Consider the following 9,528-nt stretch of genomic DNA (forward strand, 5'->3'; position numbering starts at 1 on the left):
CGTATCTATGCAATACTGGTATATGACATTCCAAATCAAATGACGAATGGTTGAATTTTAATGTAGTTCGCCTTGGGGGAAGGGGAGGGAAGAGGAAAAGTAGGCTTACTTGTTTTCGTTTCTTCATTTTTCAAATTCATCTTACAAGGTGAGGTTCTGTGTGTTCTGATACATCCCCCTTACTTCACCCGGCTCATGAAAAGAAGTGCTGAATCAGCGAATAGAGTGAACGAACGACCAGGATGAGATGGCTGCGGCTGATGTGACTCTCTAGGTCATTACCTTTCCTCCTGCTGCAAATTCTGCACAACACTAAGCTTACAGGTAACAGCGCACCACAAGGCCTGTACTTTTAAGGATGCTTAAGACCTTCTGCATGCTTACCAATTACTGACTCAATATATGTTCTTAGTATTAAGATTCTATCTGAGCATAGCCTAATTTCACAGTTCCAGTTGAGAGCTTATGTAGTGTAAAAAGAAATGTTGTTCAAATATCAGAGTAGCTAACTCTTGAGCTCAAAAATATACAAATCCATTATTGTCACTGAAATAATTTAAGATTTAGTCTTTATTGTTTTAGGTTAGATGATGATTCTGCATTCCTGGTAAATTATATCCTGTTTCCCAAAGTATGATATCTTTTAAAAACTACTAATTATCTACTTCAGTGTTTAGCCAACTAAGAAAATTGGCAGATCACAAAATACTTTTTAATGCTTACTAGTAACTGGCCACAAAAATAAATCAGAATATGCACAGTGTAATTCTAATGCTGCAGTGCTGAAACTGCTGTAGTACTGGGCTATCTACATCTATATTCTGATTTGCTCTCTATAAGCTGCACTAGTTTTCTGTCATAGGCTGCAGAAATTCTATCCTTGCATTTATTCCCCTCCTTTGCAATTCTGAAAATTTCTTAATATTGTCTTTTAGATTAACCTTTTTATACCATAAAAATTAAAAACTACTCATCAACTATAATTTCTTTTCATGCTAAATGAGCAAGCTAAAACCCAAATAATCGTAAGCTAAAACCTTTTCCTTTTAAGTGAGACTTTAGAAAAGTTGACTATTTTGGTTGTTATCCTTTATACTATTAGAAGGATTAAAGAATCAAAAGAACTAAACTCACCAAAATCAGGTATTTATACATCTATTGAGTTGTTGGAAAAGTCATGACTTTTTTTTCTGTTTTTCTATACAAAAATACATCATGACTTTTCTGACAACCCAATATTTAAATTTGTATTCAACCCAAACCAATGTACCAATGTGCAAAGCTCAGGTAAGGAATTAATTTTAAAAATAAAAAAAAAGACAAAGAAGTTTTCAAATATAATGAGTTCTTATTGGAAACCTTAAAAAAAAAAAAAAAAAAAAAAAAAAACTAAGACAATTTCAATACCCTAAAAAATTCAGTTTACTCACACTGAAAAGATTTAGTTTTTCTTGTTTTTGCAACTTTAGAGTCAACACTAAAAATATTAGCTGGTTCATTAATTAAGATTTGAGTATGACGTCTTATTTGTAAAAAGAATTTGAACCAAATTAATTACTATCTACTTATAGGACCTAGAAGTAAACTACCAAAAAAGAAGAAACTTGCACTAAAGACTAAGAAGAAACACTAAGCTGATTTTATCAACTTCTGAAGTTCACTGTAAAACTCCACCGATTCTATGAATCTCTTGAGAAAAGAATCAAATGAGGACAAAGTTCAACAAATAATTGGTCAAATGTTTAGAAATATCTATGTCCACCAAGAACAAGGATCCATAAATGGCATTAATGTCATGTTGCAGGTAAATCTGTTGTCAAATTTAGTCTCTGATAAATTAGTCTCTACAAATGACTTACCACTGCTCTATACCAGTAAGCTGAATGTTTTACTAACAAATGAGAAAATAAAATATTTCATGTTTTTACAGCTAACAAGTTAGTAATACCTACCCAGAGTACATACTTCTTTATGTACCCATATGAACATACAATGCTATGGAATGTAAAGAAGTATGTATTTTTGGTAGGCAATAAATCACCAAGAGGGAATTAAGCTGCAGCTAAAAGAAGCTCTTGCTTCTTTCTACATGAATGAGAATGATATGGTAAATTAACCTAGTGTACGTAGATGACCTTTGGCAATATTAACACCTTCTACCTACTAGTTAGAGATAGAAACTAATTATCCTCAAGATTTACATTGTGTGGGGAAAAAAGTCCTACTAAAGTACATCTCAAATTATCATCCAGTTCCTCTTAAATCACTGAAGTTTAAAACACATTTTACATTTTTAAGTAAAGCTTTCATGACTAAACTTTGACTACAAAAAAGAAAACACTATTATTAGCACAAAAGAATATGATACATGTGACCTATTTTCTATCTCCACAATTTGATCCTAAGTATATCACATCATAGAGATTAGAGACTAACAACTGACTTCATGTACATTTAACAGTTATTTTTCTATTTTTCATTTTGACAAATTCATAATTTATTAATATTAGAGGAATTTATGAAGCAAAAGCTTTAGGCTTTATTTTTTTTTTGACAGCTAAAGAAAGTTCTAATTCTAAATACTATATTTTAAGTAAAATTCCACTATCAAATAAAAAAGTGGCCTTTGTCCTTAAGTTTATCAAGTCTTTAACCCATTTGCCACTTTAACTGCTTAGTGCCTAAAATTAATTAAAGCATAAGATATAAGAATGAAAAATGAAAAAAAATTCTAGGTCATAGCTGTAAGTCATCAGGGTATGTTGGTAATAGACTGTCAAATATTTCAAAGAAATTAATTTATTATCTATATTATCTTTTATATCTGCTTTCTCTAATAAGCATATGTAATGAAAGCATTAGTCAAGAACCAATTTATACAGACAGAATAACCATTTTTATCAGTACTATGCAATAACAATTCAATTTTATAATCATGATAGATCCACTGCATGTTAGAGATTTCAAAGTACCCTTTTATGCAAACTTTATGCAAAATTTTTTCTATATATTATTTATAAAAATTATAAACATCTCTTGGCTACAATTTATATGCAGGACCTGTTCTAAGCTACTATATGACAAATTTAAAAAACAAATGTCAATTTCATATATGCTGATAACTTCTTAATGGAAGTATCATTTGAACTGAAATAGTTACCCAAGTACAAAAGCGTATTTTAAATGTGTGTCAGAAATTGAATAGAAATGACTATAAGCTTTATTATAACTTTAATATGTTTAATATGACAGTAGAAAGATTATTTCATGTTTACCAGTGGATTATACTGAATGACTTTATTGAATATGATAGCATGTTATTACATATTACATGTTTATCAGAAATTATAAAAAAGCATGTGATTTTAAGATTCTACATTTTCAAAGAAATTAATCCAAAGCTTAACTCACTTAAGTATAGCCTTCTGCTCATCCACAAACAGAATAGCAATGCTCCATTTTTTAAGTTTACGTATACATATTCTAAAGAAAAACTGAAATTATATTCCTCAAAAGTAGAGATTCTTTTACAAAAGTATCCAAAGGGTATGACTCTAGTCATATTTTATAATGAACAATTAAATCAGTTATTTTTTAGGTACAGAAGTTTTTCAATTCTTTTTAAACATCCCAACAAAGAACCTCTTTTGCTTTAATATTAAGAGCGTACAAATACAATATTTAGAAAACAAAATGACATTCTATTCATTTGAAAAGGTAAAATTTTAAACTGATTCTGATGCTTATAAGTTTAGCTTAACATATCTAAGAGTATTTTCAATCATTCTAAAATGTCACATCCATCACTTAGATCAGCTGTTCATTTTTAACTGAGTACATGTTAAACTCCGGGCATCTGCTGACACTGGTATAACTCAAACATTTCAACTGTCTCCCTGACAGGGATAACAGATGCTGACATTATCAAATGCTGTACTATTTTTTTCTCATGGCCTCTCCTTGCCCCGATATGGCCAGTATATGAAACTGAACTGCCATCCAAAAGCATACTTGAGCAACTGGATCTACTAAACAGCTCCCATATAACTAGTAAAAATAGAAGCCAGTGTTACTGCTATCTTCGGCACTTAAGTTCAGGCAATTTAACACCTGTTTCACTATTAGAATAAACGAAAGAAATGCAGTTACATTGATTTCTCCAGCAGCAGGATACTAACCAAATAAGAGATGCAGAGTATACCTAACATAAGAGCTAGGTACATGTTCACTGAACTTAGTGTTGACTTCCCATTTAAAAAAAATAAAATCCATTTATTCTTTATATTTCACAGCACTTACTCTAAGAACAAATTATTATAATTCATCATACTTTGACTTTATACAAGTATGTTTTCAAAGATACCCTTCCTTTGATATTGAAATCAATATGGATTTTGGCTAACCTTCACAAGTCAATTTATTATTAAGCTGATAATGAGAATTTCATAATCTGTACCAAAAATGACAGAGAACTTAGCCAAGGGAACATATCTTTAAAATAATTCAATTATGAACCCATGATCAGTAACACTACATATGCAAAAACAAAGAAAAATAAACTGGCAGGCATGGTAGTTCCTTTCAACACAAGTCCAAGCAATACACTGATACACTTGTGATCTATTTATAAACCAAAGGGCAGAGGTACTTTCTAAGGCCACTCATATTTCTCCACCCCCTGTCAGAAACTTGCTATTAGTCCTCAATGACAACACTAAAATAAGCAATGGTGGAAGAAATGTGTGACTAACAGTACTCTTTCCCAACCTATCAGCTTAACTACTTAAGTAATCTGGCTTATCGCTTAAAGATAAACAGAAAACATTCTGAAACACATAGAAGTCTATTTGTTCCTTTAAATGCTGCTGGTCTTGAAATGGGTTATTGTCTACACTTAAGAATTAAGCAAAGATGTTGAAAATAAAGATGTATGCTGATAATTCCTTAATGCATTAGCAATGTGTTAAAAGGAAAAGGCTTCTGAACTAGCAGAAAATAGTACAAAAAGTGCCTACAAAATAATAAAATTTACATTCAGTGACTAAAGCACTAATATGAGAATTTCTAACACTTATAAAAGGTTCAAATCATAATTTCACAAATGAAAAGTAATTAACTGCTTTGGATCCCCAACTAGCAGTACTACAATGCTTTGCTAGAGCTGGTAAAATGGAACCAAATCGCCTCTTCAATGGATTTGGTCCCCTTCAACCAGCTGTAGCTATGCATTGATTACTACAGGACAGTCAACGTTTTCATTTATGATTATTGATCACATGTCAACCAGTTCCAACCTATTCAAATTTTTCAGACTGTGGTGAAAATCAAATAACTGTTACTGCTAATTTTATTTGCAAGAGTTATAATGGTTAAATATGTTTATAAAAAGCATTATGAAAAATATGTGGATGACTAGAAGACTTCAAATAAATAATTTTACTTGGTTTTGGTCTCTTGGTATTAAATTTCTTATCCTTCAGAAAATAAATGATATGAAATGTACACTTTGTTTCACAAATTAAAGAAAAAAATCTTCCTTCAAAGGAAAGTTATCTTAAGAAGGTAACCTAAAATCTACCTGAAAACATAAAAGGAATGCCACAGCATGATTCTTGCGGTCAGGCGCATGTTTTACTTTAAAGAAAACTAAAATTCAATAAAATGGCACTCCAGAAATGCTGAGTCACTACATTTTATAGGATTAGCCTCTAATTTTACCACTGTTTACTTAAAGTTGGAGGTACATTGAAAAGGAGGGACCAGCGAGTAGCGTGGTGGTTAAGGCGTTGGATGCTCCCACATGGCTGACCACGGTTCAAGTCCTGGACCTGGTGGCTTGCTTTCTCATCTTCTTTCTCACTTTCTGTCTGTATCTCTCTGGTCAAATTAAAAATGAATGAATAAATAAAGCTCAATAAATAATTTTTTAAAAAAAGGAGATGATTCTGTAGAGTATCTTGTTATGTGATTTAAGCAGTATCTACTTCTGATCCTGAACCAAAGGTTTCTACTCCTCCGAAAGAAAGATGATGCTAACTAAGCATCACTACATTTTACTCATGAAGATATTGCACCTCTCCACAGCTATTTCTTCAGGTGTAAAATAAAGATCTCTCTATAATAACATTCTACGGCTCTCTTCACTTCGTCTTTTTTGCCCTTTACAGAAAATATACATATAAATTTCACTCTCTCTTGGTGCAAAGAATCTGAAGGAAGGGGAAAACAAGTGATCCAATATCCATCTTTCTTTCTTTCTTCCTTCCTTCCTTTCTTTCTTTCAGTTTGCTATAGAACATGTGTGCTCACCGGAGAGCCATCTAATTTTCTTAATGACTACCATAAAACTTTACACACTTTAATATTCTTTTATACATAGAGATGAACATTCCAGCAATCAATGAAAGTTCCTGAAGGCAAGCAGTTAATTTTTAAAAAACAAGACATTCAGACAATCATCAACTACTGACCACTCCTCTGTTTCAAAGTAAAAATCATCCCTTAAGAATATGTCACCAGAGAGAGATAAATAAACAAATCTTATCACTTCATTTGAGTTAGTAGGCCTTCATGCCCATATTAATTACATCTCAGTCATATTAAATACATTTATGTATAACAAAGCACACAGTGTTTGAGAGTAGATGCATGAGCACATAGTAGGAAAAATGAACATACTATAGCTGTACTATCATTTAAAAGACTCCTGGGTAATTTTTGTATAGTATATAACATGAACACCAAAATACAGTATCAATTATCAACTCTCCCTATATTCAACATGGTCTCATTTCCCAGACCAGACCAGATTACAGAATTTTAAAAGTTAAATAAAGGAATCATAATATTTTCCAGGGAAAACTACGAGTTGCTGACATATTCGGTAAGATTTTGCATGAGTCTTTGTGAGAATAAACAAATGTATAAATAAGAAATACCTGTAAAGTTATCTTAGCACTAACTTGAAAACAGCAAATATATCATATCATGTGGTTCACTCATATTTTACTGTTACTGTTCATTCAGTTTGCAAATAACAATTATATAAATAAAAATGTGTTAAGTTACATATTTTTATATAAAGTAACTTTATATATATAAAGCATATATATATTTACATTTTATATAAAGTAACTTTATATACTTTATTATATAAAGTAACTTTATAATACCATTATCAGTGTTCCCAAAATACCTATTAATTATTTTTGCCAGTTCTACAGAGAATACTGCTGACTAATTTATTTCCTTGCCTGTGAGGGAGCTCTAGAAACTTCAAGGCAGCTAAAAATGCAGCATTTTCACAAAAATTACCTCAGTAACATGCTCATTAATGCCAACCTGAAGAATTTAATTTTCATTTTTATCAGCAGAAATATTATAGTTTCTGCTCTAGAGATAAATCTGAAATTTTACCTATATAAAAACAGAGAAGATAACATGGCTAATTTCTAGGAGAAAACATCCCTGTAAATATCAAATATCAAAATATAGAAATGGGGGAACCAGCAGTTAGCGTAATGGCTGTCACTGGACTCCCACGTAGTCGACCACAGTTCCTGTCCCGGACCCGGTGGCTTAAAACTCACGCTGGGCGCGTGTGCGTGCGTGCCCAAGATCCCGAGAGGAGAATGGAGGAGAAGGGATTGCGGCGTGACCATCCCCCCTGGGGGGTGATTTCTCGCTTTCTGTCTCTACGTCTCTCTCTGTCTGTCTGGCGAGCGCACGCGCCCTACAGTGAAAATCTCTCAAAAAAAAAAAAAATATATATAGAAATGGCATTGTACTGAGTAAAGATTTCTTAAAAAATAAAAACAACTCACCATATTAAAACATGTTATAATTGCTATTCTAAGGTGCTCCAAAATTCTAAAGCATGACTAAAATACTCAGCGTCTCATAGCATAAAAGTATATTCTCTTCCACATTCTAAAAGAAAATAAATGGCTTTATGCTTCATTTTCTCTCCTAATGTCTTTATTTCAGTTACCATCATACTATAAAGAAACATCAAGATGAGCTTTGAAATCTAGAATCTATACTGATCTGGGACCTTTGAAATATAGATTTCAAAGGAAATTCTTGAAAAATATAAATCCATTGAGTCATGTTTATCTATGTAAAAATGTGTCATGATTTTCTGATGACCCAATAGATATACTGTAATAGGACAGCAAAATGATGTTTTTGTTTTAGAAAAGCCCATTCAATAATTTTTAATTCTACTGTGTTGATGATCCACTGCTGCTGAAAAATTACTACAGCAAACTAAAAGTAAAGCCAGGAAACAGAATGGTACTTAAATTCTATATGTATAAATGAACACATGTAAATTTTGGAAAATTTTCCATATTTGTAGTCATAATAAATGAAAATAATGATATGAAAATATGTATGCTGGTTTTAGATTATACTCTAAATGATGTAAATAATTTAACTGTAGAAAAAATATATATTCTAATAAAAGAAAAATCTCGAAAGTAACTAAGAATTACACTAAACTGCAATTAAAATTAACTATATATTAAGTCCAACAATTAAGTCAAGTACACTGCCTAAGTAAGACTGCAGCATAAAACAAAGATCACAAATTAATATATTAAATTCAAGGTAATAGTTAATTTTTCTTAAACTATAAAATGCTTATAAAAAGGAGAGTGGACTGGCTTCATGGCCTAGTGGTTAAGGGAGCCAGAACCCACATGTCAGACCCTGTAGTTTGAATCTCTGCCAATGACTTGAAAAGCAATCCAGACACATGTGCATACATGTACCAAATTCTAATAAGATGCAGAAGTGGAGAAGGAATTGTGGTGTAACCATGCCCCACTGGGGAGTGCTTTCTCTCTTTCTCTCTCTCCTTTCATCCCTCCTACCTTCTGCCCCTCCCTTTCTGTCTCCGGATTTCTCTGCTAGGGACATGTACCCTCTGGCAAATTGAAAAAAAAGGGGGGGGATGTTAGCACATTTGTTCATATTTGATATTTTACCCAAAAATGTTAAGTCCATCAGACTCTGGAAATAATAACGTGCAATATCTTGCTATTTTAGAAAAAATAAGTGTGAAAGTCAAAGAGATCTGTCTTTTTCTTTTTATTCCAAGTACACAAAAAATTGCTTCCTCTGTCTTGTGATAAGACTGGTCAGCATAAGAAAAGTCAACTTGAAAGAATAAGAAATTTTAGGGCCCAACATGCTGACATAGCAGTAACACAAGCTCTGCAATGCTAGAGGCCATACAGAAGATAGGAGTTCAGTTTTTAGGTTAAATTTCATATGCCCGTGATCCTGCCTAGCAAGGAAATATGGGGGAAGTAGGGCAATGATCACACTCTGAGAGTGCTAGAGTTTCTTTCTCTCCCTCCCCCCAATAAAGAAACAAACTTTTAAAAAACCAACAACAAAAAATATATGTAAGAATTCTGAAGCCCACCTACAGTGGTGCAAGCCCAACCTATACATGCTAGGCACGGTAGCACTCGTTTATGGTCCTAGCTTACTAGGAGGCTGGGGGGCGGGGGGGGGGGG

At 32.4% G+C, this 9,528-nt stretch overlaps 1 protein-coding gene and 1 long non-coding RNA gene across 2 annotated transcripts in view; one reads left to right on the forward strand and one right to left on the reverse strand.

Moving 5' to 3' along the window:
• Window positions 1-2,347, forward strand: part of LOC102495594 (uncharacterized) — a 3,244-nt gene extending 897 nt beyond the window's left edge. The window contains exons 2-3 of the long non-coding RNA XR_335038.1: window positions 149-324; window positions 1,572-2,347. This is a non-coding gene — a long non-coding RNA (uncharacterized LOC102495594). The remainder of the gene's footprint in view (window positions 1-148; window positions 325-1,571) is intronic.
• MIB1 (MIB E3 ubiquitin protein ligase 1) overlaps window positions 1-9,528 on the reverse strand; it is a 155,381-nt gene that overhangs the window by 51,218 nt on the left and 94,635 nt on the right. The window lies entirely within an intron of this gene.

Source organism: Tupaia chinensis, unplaced genomic scaffold (assembly GCF_000334495.1).
Source record: "Tupaia chinensis unplaced genomic scaffold, TupChi_1.0 Scaffold000320_2, whole genome shotgun sequence".
Classification (NCBI taxonomy): domain Eukaryota; kingdom Metazoa; phylum Chordata; class Mammalia; order Scandentia; family Tupaiidae; genus Tupaia; species Tupaia belangeri.